This window comes from Manis javanica, chromosome 1 (genome assembly GCF_040802235.1).
Source record: "Manis javanica isolate MJ-LG chromosome 1, MJ_LKY, whole genome shotgun sequence".
Lineage (NCBI taxonomy): Eukaryota > Metazoa > Chordata > Mammalia > Pholidota > Manidae > Manis > Manis javanica.
In genome coordinates, this window is record NC_133156.1 from 26,725,589 (window position 1) to 26,736,483 (window position 10,895).

Genomic DNA, 10,895 nt, shown 5'->3' on the forward strand with positions numbered 1-10,895 from the left:
ATGCTAGGTGCTGGAGACACAACTCTGGCAAAGCAAACACAGCAGTTCTTCTGGAACTATAGTCTCGGGGAATATATAGTCTCGGGGAATAAATTAGACAATTGCACAACTAAATATAAACTCCAGGAAGGGATAGGTGCAGTGAAGGAAGAGTATAAGAAACCACGAGTGTGTGTAAGAGGAGGACACAGCATTATTCTAGAGTTACACTGTCCCACATGGTAGTTACTACCCATACATGCCTGTTTAGAGTTAAACTTAAATGAATTAAAATAAAAAATTCTATTCCTTACTTTTCAAGTGCTCGGTAGCCACATGTGGCTAGAGGTAACCCTATTGAACAGGGTAGATATAGAACATTTTCATCAGTGCAGGAAGTTCTGTCAGATAGGGCTGTTCTAGGGTTTCTTTGAGAAAATGTGAACTGAGTCACAAAGGAAAAGAAGGAATTAAGCATGGGAGGTGGGGAGAGGGAGGAGGTAGGGCAGGGAAAGAGCATTCCAGGCAGAGGGAACAGCTCATGCAAAGGCCTTGAGGTAAACGAGGAGCAAACCGAGTCCCAAGCCAGCACAGCTGGTGGACAAAAGGGGGCAGGTCATATCAGATGAAGCTGAAGAGGTGGGCAGCGGCCAGGCCGTGCAGCCTCACGGACATGGAAAGGAGTTTGGATTTTACTTTTGGTGCAGTGGGAAGTCAATGGAAGGTTTTAAACCAGAGAGAGAGAGAGAGGGAGAGAATTGGATTTGCTTTAAAGAGAACACTGTGGTTGTGGAGAGATTAAAGGCATCATAAGTTCACAGAGCTCTTTTCAAAGCTCAGGCATGTTGATCGTGCCAGTGTGATAAGGCTGGTATTCCAAGGCTCCCCTTGGAGACGGAGAAATAGGCCCAAGAAGGATATTCCATTTCAGTGGCCCACAGAGCTGGGTCTTCAGATGCCAAGCCCAGAGTTTTTTTTTCCTCTCTTATTTTAAATTATTTTCAATTTTAGTAAAATAAGACAAACAAACAAAAAAATCAAACTGTATTATTCCGGTGTTCTCTTTTCTGCACAATAGGAGAGAGAGATCGGTCAGTTGAGAACTGGCCAGTTGAGGAATGCAAGCCCAGCATTAGTCTCATAATCTCTAAGAATCCAAGCAGAGGGATGGATTAAAGGAAACTCCAGTATTTGCTCATTCACATTCAATCCAAGATGCTTATCGGTGCCTGCCAGGTGCTAGGCCTGTCCTATGTTCTCAGCAGTGAGGCGGGTCTAGTGCCTGCTGCCCTGGAGCTCTTATTCTAGCTGGGCAAACATGGCACAAGTTAACAGGTAATACCACTTCACGTAGGCACATGTGCTGTAAGGAAATAAAGCAGAGAGCTGGGATAAAGCACGGCTTGGATGGGGTGTCTGTCCCTTCGGGTGGGAGGGAGACGTGACGTTGGACCTGAGGGCTGTAGGATGCAGGCCTCATGCCCTGGTTAGCCCCAGGCAGACCATCTGGGAGTTGCACAGCACCCACTATTACAATATACCTGCCACCAATTTACAGGTGAGGAAACTGAGGTTCAGGGAGGTTGAGTGACTTGGCCATGTGATGAGACAATACAAAAGAGGATCTGAAATCCAGAGCCTTTCCCCCCATATCTGAAATGTCTCCCCATGGGAGCATCTTAAGGAAAGAACACCATCAAAGAGAGGCATGAGTCAGCCCAGGGCCCAGGGAGGGCTACACGCCCTGCCGGCTGCAGCAAGACTGGTCAGGGGCCCTCAGAATCCTGAATTCTTAAAGGCAGTGTTTCCATAGCCTTCTCCTATCTGTGCTTTCCTTCCTTTTAAAACAGATCACTTTAAACAAACAAACAAACAAAAACCTTAAGATTTAAAGGAAATTATTTCATGACCTTAGGTGTAAAATCAGTACCATTTACCATACCTAGAAATAAAACTTAAAGATAAATACAATAAAATATAAATACCATGAAAAAACAATGTTATGCAATTATGAATATAGCCTGTGCTTGAAGGATGTTGTTTATTATTAAAAGAAGAAATCTAAAAGACTTTCTCCTTGATAACAGAAGGTCTAAAAGAGAACTGAATTATAATTAATTCAATGTTAATGAACACCAAATCTGTAACTCTCTTAAAATCGTCCCCTGGGCCAAAGTGGTGGGTATCCCTACCTTTCAGCAATTCCTCTTTATCAGGAGGTGGGTGTGTGCTTGGCACACAGCTTCTGGAGACCAGCTAGGTCCCTGGTGACAGAGCCTCCCTCCTTCCCAACACCTGCTACAAAACTGGATGGAGCCCTTTTAGTTCAATGGCCGAACAGCGAGCTTGTTTGCTTTTGTAAGGTCCTGATGGCAGCGGTCCCTGCCTCACTGTCATTGTGTCTGACATTGAAGAAGCCCATAATAACAATAATAATAATTTTAAAAAAACCCGAATATTCCCAACTTAAATGGGAGGGACCTGCTCTCCCCCGCTCCCAGGCGGCCCTTTATCCCTGGCCCTCTCTCAGGTGTGAGTCTCCCCCGGCTTCAAGGTCACGCCCCGCCTGTGGGGGACTCAGAGGCTCTCAGCTCTGGGAGCTGTGCCCAGCTGCCTGGTATTGGTTTTGGCCTCAGGACTGCAGGGGTTAAATATGTCCCGCAGGAAATGGGGAAATAAGGGCACCCTAGGAGGGAAAGGGTCCCTGGACACGGGGTCAGGAGCCTAGTTGCCAGGGCAGCAATGTAAGCCTGGACAAGTGCCTTCCCCTTTGAGCTCCTGTCTCCCTGCTAAGCAGCGGTGAGGGGAGCTGGATGAGATGGTCCTATCTTCAGAGACTCCATGAGGCCTCCCCTTCTCTCCTGGACAGGTGGTCCTAGGGATGAGTAAGGACCTGCGGCTATTCAGGCATCACAACCTGGTTTCCAGACGGCCCCCCAGAGCCAGAGGGACCTAGCTGCCCGCCTTCTCCCCGCCGCAGACCGCAGGACGGCTGAGCAGGGTCAGAGCGCCCCCTGGTGAGGCTGGGGAGAAAGGCTCCCAGAGCTGCGGACATGATGCGTCTGCTCGGGCTGCCGGCACACGCGAGCGGTAAGGACACGTAGACGTCCCCTAGCCAGCCAGAAACTGAGGTTCACAGGAATGGAAGATACTCCCTCAGGTAGGGCTGCCAGATAAAACACAGGACCTGCAGTTAAATTTGAATTTCAGATAAACACCAAATAATTTTTTTAGTGTAAATATGTCCCATGCAATGTTTAGGACATACTTCTATTTTCATTAGGTATCTGAAATTCAGGTTTAGCCAAGTGTCCCATTTCGTTGTTGTTGTTATTTGTTTGTTTTTTTTTGATAAACCTGGGAACTCGCTACCTCCAACTCCATCCGCTGAGTTAATGTCTCAGCTTTGAGGCCTTCTTCCCCGTCATGCCTGATCAATGTCTTTTGCTTGTAGCTCTGCCCAGCACTCAGCTGGGGCACGGAAGTGCTTACTGACATTATTCTGGGAGACAGCAAATGGAAGGATATCTGAATCCTGATTTTGATGATCCCTGGAGTGTTTAAAACAGAAGGGAGATAGTTTCTCCCCAATTCCTGCCCCTCCCCCACCCAACCCCTGCTACCATCAAAAACCCACCTTGGAGGTTTTGATTAAGGAAGTTGCCTGCCATCCTTGCCCCAGTCTGATTTACAAGGTTAGGGAGGAGCCTGGGCACCTGCATTTCTAAAAGTTCTCCAGGTGATTCTGATATATAGCAAAGACAACCACCCCAGATTAGCTATAAAGACAACAGGAAACTGCTTAGATGGGGCAGATTTTTAACTGCTATATATCAGTAATTGTCAATCCTCACTGTGCTTGGGAATCATGGTAGGGGATGGAAGAAGAGGGAGGATGGATTGTTAAAAATACACATTTTCATCTTTACTTTCAGAGATTCTGATTGACTAGATCTAGGTTGGGGCCCTAGAATCTTCCCTTTGGACAAGCACTCAGGCTTCAGCTGTATTTGTAATGAGTTTTATTTCTTAAAAAAACAGAACTGAAGCAAATATGGACAAACAGTAAAGTTCATAAAAGCAGACAGTGAGTATAAGACTATATATTATTCTTTTTGTTATAACTTAAAAATTTCATTAAAAATACCTTTAAAACTTAGGATCATTTTACAGGACTGTGATGCACATGGTCTGAAGACCATATTTTGAGAAATACTGGCTTAGGAGTAAAGAGAATGGACATAGCAGCCCACTTCCAAATACATAGCGGGTGTTCCCATGTCTAAGAGCTGGGAGAGTCAGGGAAGTTTCTCGGAGGACCTGGGCAGGCCTGGTCTTGAGGGGTAGGGAAGATTCAGAGAAGAAGAGGGAAGTATCACAGTCAAGAAGCAGGCAGTCGGCACGAATGGGAAGGTAAGTGCCAGGAGACTAGGGTTGTGTCTTACTGACAGCTGGTGTCCATAAGTGACCTCTCTAGCCCTGTCTCCTATCACTGCCCCCTCAGCCACTACATGCTAGCCATGTGGCCTCCTTGTGTTCCTGACACATGCCAAGGTGTGCCCTGCCTCAAGGCTTTGCACTCGCTGTCCCCTCTGTTGGAACTACACTCTTCCCCATTTTCATTAGTGTCTGGCTGATTGTCACTCAGGTCCCCATTCAAATGTCACCTCCTCAGAGATGCCTTGATATATACCCCCTTTCCCTCCCATTTTTTCTCTTTCATATCAATTATTATGACCCATAATTATCTTGTTTATTCACTTTTGTTGCCTGACACTGCAGCCCCCACCCCCGCCTCCCACCAATAAATGCAAACTGTAAACTCCATGAAAACAGGGACCTGATCTCTTTTCCTCACTGCTGCATCCCTAACCCTGAACAGATTTCTTGGAATATATTAAGTTCTCAGTCAATATTTGCTAAGAGAATTACTTAATTACTAAGAGGTGGGGCAAGGCTAGAGCAGGGGAAGCCCTGGAACCAAGGAACAGGGCAGACAGACATTGAGGTCTGAGCAAACACAGACAAAATGCCTCTTGACATTGGTCTTGGCAAAGATTTGTTAGGTCTGACACCCAAAGTGTGAACAACAAAGCAAAATAAACAAGTGGGACTATATCAAACCAAAAGGCTTCTGCATAGTGAAGGAAAACACCCACAAAATAAAAAGGCAACTGATGGAATGGGAGAAAATATTTGTAAACCATCTCTCTGATAAGGGGTTAATATCCAAAATATATAAGGAATTTGCACAACTCAATAGCAAAATAAAACAACAAAAACAATCTCACTGAAAAATGGGTGAAGGATTTGAATAGGTAATTTTCCAAAGAAGACATTCAAATGGCCAACAGGTACATGAAAAGGTGTTTAACGTCACTAATTGTCAGGAAAATGTAAATCAAAACAACAATGAGATATCACCTCACACCTTTAGAATGGCTGTCATCAAAAGGACAGGAGATAACAAGGACTGGTGAGGATGTGGAGAAAAGGGAACTCACATGTGCTGTTGGTGGGAATATGAATTGTAGTCACTGTAGAAAACAGTGTGGAGGTTCCTCAGAAAATAAAAAGTAGAACTAAAACAATCCTCCTTCTGCATATATATCTGAATAAAAAAAATTCAGGCTCTCAGATATCTGCACCCCCATGTTCACTGCAGCATTATTTGCAGTAGCCAAGACATGGAAACAACCTAGATGCCCATCAACAGATGAAGGATAAAGAAAATTTGATATGCACACACACACTCTGGAATATTATTCGGCCATGAAAAGAAGGAAATCCTACCTTTTGCGACAACATGGACAGACCTTGAGGGCATTATGCTAAGGGAAATAAATCTGATACACAAAGACAAATATTCATATATGATCTCATTCATAGAAATAGAATAGAATGGTGGTTGCCAGGGCTGGGGGTTGGCAGAAATGGGGAGATGTTAGTCAAAGGGTGTAAACTCCGAGTTGTAAAATGAGTAAGCTCCAGGGATATAATCTACAGCATGGTGACTATAATAAAACTGTGTTGTGTATTTGAAAGTTTCACACTTGAACATTTAAGAAAGATCTTGAATGTTATCAACACACATTAAAAAGGTAATTTTGTGAGGGCATGGAGGTGTTAACTAACCTTATTGTGGTAAGCATTTTGCAATATATACATGTATCAAATCATCACATTGTATACTTTTAACTTACATGTTATATGTCCATAATATCTTGATAAAGCTGGGAAAAATAAACAACCAAGACCAAAACCAAATCAGATCAAATCTCTGCAGTTCATATAATCTCTGCCAATTTGAGTGTTTAGCTTTCCATCTGTTAAAAATCTCAGATCTCTTTAATCACATGTTTGCCAAAAGATATGGCTATAAATGCTGGTGGATACAAGTGGGTCAAAATGGTGACCCCACAAGTGTCACAGGTGACCTGATTTTATGAGACAGTGAACAACTCTTGGTAAAGTTCTGGACAAAGCAAAAGGCAAGCATCCATTGATTTACAGGGTCACTGCAATTCAATATGTCTTAAAACAGTGCAAAAGAGAAAAACAACAAACAAACAAAAACACAACTTGGTTAATGTTTGTTAAGAAGTGTTCGATTCCAGGACTTGTTCATTTGTTCGAAACAGGACTTGTTCATTTGTTTATTCCAAAGCCATGTGGGAGGTGAGACACCTCTTCCCTGAGCAGGACTGTCTCAGGCACTGCCCCTCACCGCCCAACGTCTCCCGCAGCCCGAACCACCCCATGTATTTCCAAAAGGAAATACCCCTGAGAGGCTCTCCCCCTGAGAGACCAGCAGGGGGAAGCCTGACACAAGAAATGCTGACTCCAAAGCGATGGACGCCCCGGCTCCCAAGGTCAGCCAGGACAGCCTCGTCTGCCCCTTCTCAGGAGATCACAGAGGGGCCATCTGCCCCACCACACTCCCGCAACACCCACCATTTACAGACTTGGGAACCTGAGTTGCAGAGAAGAAAAGGGATTTGCGACTTGCTGGTCTCTTAGCTACTTTAGTGGTGCAGTCCGAAAAGGAACCCGAGAAGCAGAAGCCCAGAGCCCTGCACTGTCGTCATCCCTGAGCCCTGAGCCCTGAGAGACACTACCTCCACAGCCCCCGTTCCCAGCCGCAGGACAGACGGACAGGACAGAGACCAGGGTCCTCTCGCGCCCCGAGGCTGGCTCGCGGGCTCAGCAGAGGGCTCAGGCGGGGAGCGGAGCCGGGCCCCACCCGGCAGCCCCTGGAGAGCCCTCCAGCCCAGCGGGTCGACCTCCTGTTTAACCGCCCCCGCTTTTCTTTCTGCAGTCAAAGTATCAAAGGCATGGTAACAACGTGCCAAACGTAGAATTCCATCTAGAGTATGAAATGAAGTTAGATGTCTCCTCAGCTCCCGTTTCATTGCCTAGAGTAAACTGTTAACAGTGCTTACACATCTCTCTGGAAATATATTAATAATGTATGAGAATATATGCATGTACATATGTATATATGTATACTTTTTGTTACCAAGTTGGATTATACATTCTATTATGTGTTTGCTTTGTGATTTAAAGTACAGCTAGTAATCTTCCCACAATACTGATGTATTTGGCCTCCTTCCCTCCAGTGCACAGGATTCCATGACACAAATGTGCCACAGTGCAATGTTTCGTGTCTTGACAACCATGCCCTGTGCTGTGCCAAAGCACGCTGCAGGGAATGATCCTGTACTCACAGCTCTGCACACACGTGTGAGGGTTTCTGTAGGAGGAATTCCTAGAAGTGGAATTGCTGGCTCCAAGAACATATGTGTGTTTCAAACTGACAGATGTTGCCAAAATTTCCTCCAAAATGCATAATTTCCACTTCCCTCCTCTGGCATGGGAGAAGGCCACCTTCCCTGCTGGCCAGCAATGGGAAGTACTATTGTCATTTTTGGGGCCTTGATCTCTTCATCCATGGAGGAAGAGGGTTGGACTGGGTAATACCCAGGGTTCCTTGCAGCCCTAACTTCCTAGATCTGTGACTTTTCCTCCGAGATGCCCAACCTGGGGAGTGGGACTAGGCCTCAAACTTAAGTGGCAGATCTCCTCCCTTCCCCTCTGTCCCATCTCTAGTCCCAGGAGAGTGGACAATACAGGAGGCCACCCTAGTTCCTGAATTGCTGTGGGAACCTGGTAAGCCCTTCACCACCATGCCTGTCCATTTTCCCACCTGGTGTAGCTACTTCTGTCTTCCCTTCCAGGGCTCCCATGCTGGTCTCTTTAAATAACATCTTACGAAGTCCTTTGCCAAAAGCATTCCTTTCTCTGCCCCTGGAAGGAATTATTTTCACTTGTTCTGAAGAAGAGTCTTTGCATGTACTTATAACTCATGCCAAGAAACCTGAGAGGCCCAAATTCTTCGGTGCCTGGATTCCAGAATCGCTTAATCTGCTGGCTGCTCCCTTCCAAGGGGCGCTGAGATGATGGAGTTACAAGCTGCTCAAAGGCTTAGAGAGGATCTGCTTGAAGGGAGGAGAGAGTGAGGGTGCATCTGGCACCACTTGGTATGACCTCTCAAATGGAAGAATGGGAGAAGGGAGTTATTACTGGGATCAGTGTAGACACCAGAGGGGCCAGAGCCCCCCTCAGGCTTCTCAATGATGATGACTATTGACATCATCAGAGCCCCTGAAGAACCCTGAAGGTGGACTTTTTCCACCCCAAAGTCACTTAGCACTGGGAGTCTCTGAGGCTGACTGCTCATGTGGGTTGGGGAGAATAATCAGGGCTGCTTCACCTTGTACAACTCCAGGGAACCCCATTTACATTATAACCTCATGTCCTGCCATCACTGTGACTCATTAAGTTACAAACATATTGACTTTCTCTCCGATCTCCAAACAGGAGCAGTAGGCTACTTAGTTCCTGCCTCAGGGCCTTTGCACAAGCTGCCTCTAGACCTTCCCAAGATCCCCTTGTCCTGATTCCCCAGTCCAACTCTTGCAACATGTTCTAGGCAACCATGCTGACTTTCCAGCCCAGTTCTAGCAGCAGAAGCTAGGCTCCCAGATGGGCTTCCTCCTTGATGTGCTTATAAACCGTAGCCACTGCAGCCCTAACAGCATCCTCTCTTGATTAGCAGGTTACCTTTCTTTTGCACCCCTCATTAAAAGCTTTGCTGGTTGCTCTGTACTCTTATCTGTTGGCTTCATTTTTTGTTGCCTCCGACATGTGATCCTGGAAAAAGCAGCATCTCAGCCTGGCAACGCCATCTTACATTCAAAGTTCCATCCATGAGGAGACATGCTCCTTTTAAATATGCTCTTCTTTTTTCCTATCACAGTATTACCAAATCACTTATCTCATTCATGCTTGTATCCACAGAGCCAGCACAATACCTGGCACCTTACTGATGGTCACAATGATTTGTTGAACAATCATTGAATTGAGCCGGGGCACTGACAGCTCCTTGGAAACTGTAGAAAGGTTGTACCTTGGGGAAAAGCATCCCAAGTAGCTGAAAAGCAAAGAGTGTTAGAGTCAGAGGACTCTTAAATTCTCCTAGTTTCATGAGTAGGTCTTAAAATGCAGAATTTTCCTTTGGGGTCAGTGCATCATTTTCTGCCTCCCTGGTGAGGCAGGTAGTAAAACTTCAGCCCAATCCCTTTGCCATAACATTGGGAAAACTGAGGGTTTCCTAAAGGGGAAGAAGCTGTAGACAGTAGTTGGGCTAAGAACTCGGTTCCCCTTCAGGCTGGGCCAGTGCACCCGTCTGTTGTATAGAAAAGGCAGGCAGGGGACAGCCTATCTGCTCAAACATCACAATACCTGAAATTCCCAAGGGTGTGTGTTTCATTTGAGTCAGGGTATTGAGTCTCCACAAGACTCCTATTAGAACAGAAGCACTTTATCAAAATCTACACTCTTAGAAGAGATTTGTTTCTCAGATAAGCCTGCCTGGAAAAGCAAACAAGGGGACCCTGAAGGAGGAGGAAATTCCAAGGGTTGTGGTGATGATGGTTGTTATAAAGGGGGAAGTCTAGGGGTCTGGCTAGCGCCCATGCCACCCTCTGACAATCTCATTTTGCCTCAGGCGGGCCTTAAACTTGAACCACTGTTCAAAAGCCAACGAACAAACACAAGCCACAAACAAAGAGCTGTTTGTGTGGGGATAACCAGTCCTATGGGTGGTTTGGGTGTAGCAGAAAGCAAGGTTCAGGTTTGGGAACAGATGGCATTTAGAAAGCTGAGAGAGGAGGTCCATCCCTTCCCTCCTGGCACACCCTGTCCATCACCCTGGAGGCGAGGGAAGAGTCTGCATCAGAGGCACCTTCCAGGAGCTGGACCACACAGTCTGTTCATTTTTCTTGCTCTTATGGAGGGTGGGGTAGGGGAGACCCAGGGGCTGTCCTATAATGCTTGGACAGCTGGAATGGACAGAAGACAAGCAAGTTCAGCAAGACTCTGATATTTGAGCTAAAAAGCTCAGAACTTCCCACACCCTGCTCCCTGCTGTCAGCAAATAGAAACACCTACAAGTGGAACAAATACCATCACCAGTAGAACTGGACCTAGGTTCTGTCGGCAAGGGTTGTTCCATTCATTCCCTGCTGCTCCAGGGAAGGAAACGAAGCCAGGAACTGCCTCCGGAGTGTAGTCTAAATAGGCTTTTGAAATGCACGTAGTTTTTCCTTCTGCTCTCCCTGTCTAGAGCCTATCTGTTCTTAAGGCCTTAGCTAAAGTCCTTTCCAGGCCATAGAAGCTTCTTTCCTCTGAGCTCCAGTCACTGTTTTCTTCACCTGGTACCTTGCAGAGGCAGCCCATCACCGCTGCTTTCTGGATGCCTGACTCCCCCCCAGCCATCCTCAGGCTCCTTGCAGCCGCAGTGCTGAGCCCCAGGGGATGGCTGGTGAAAGCCTGGATGGAGCTGGATGGAACCC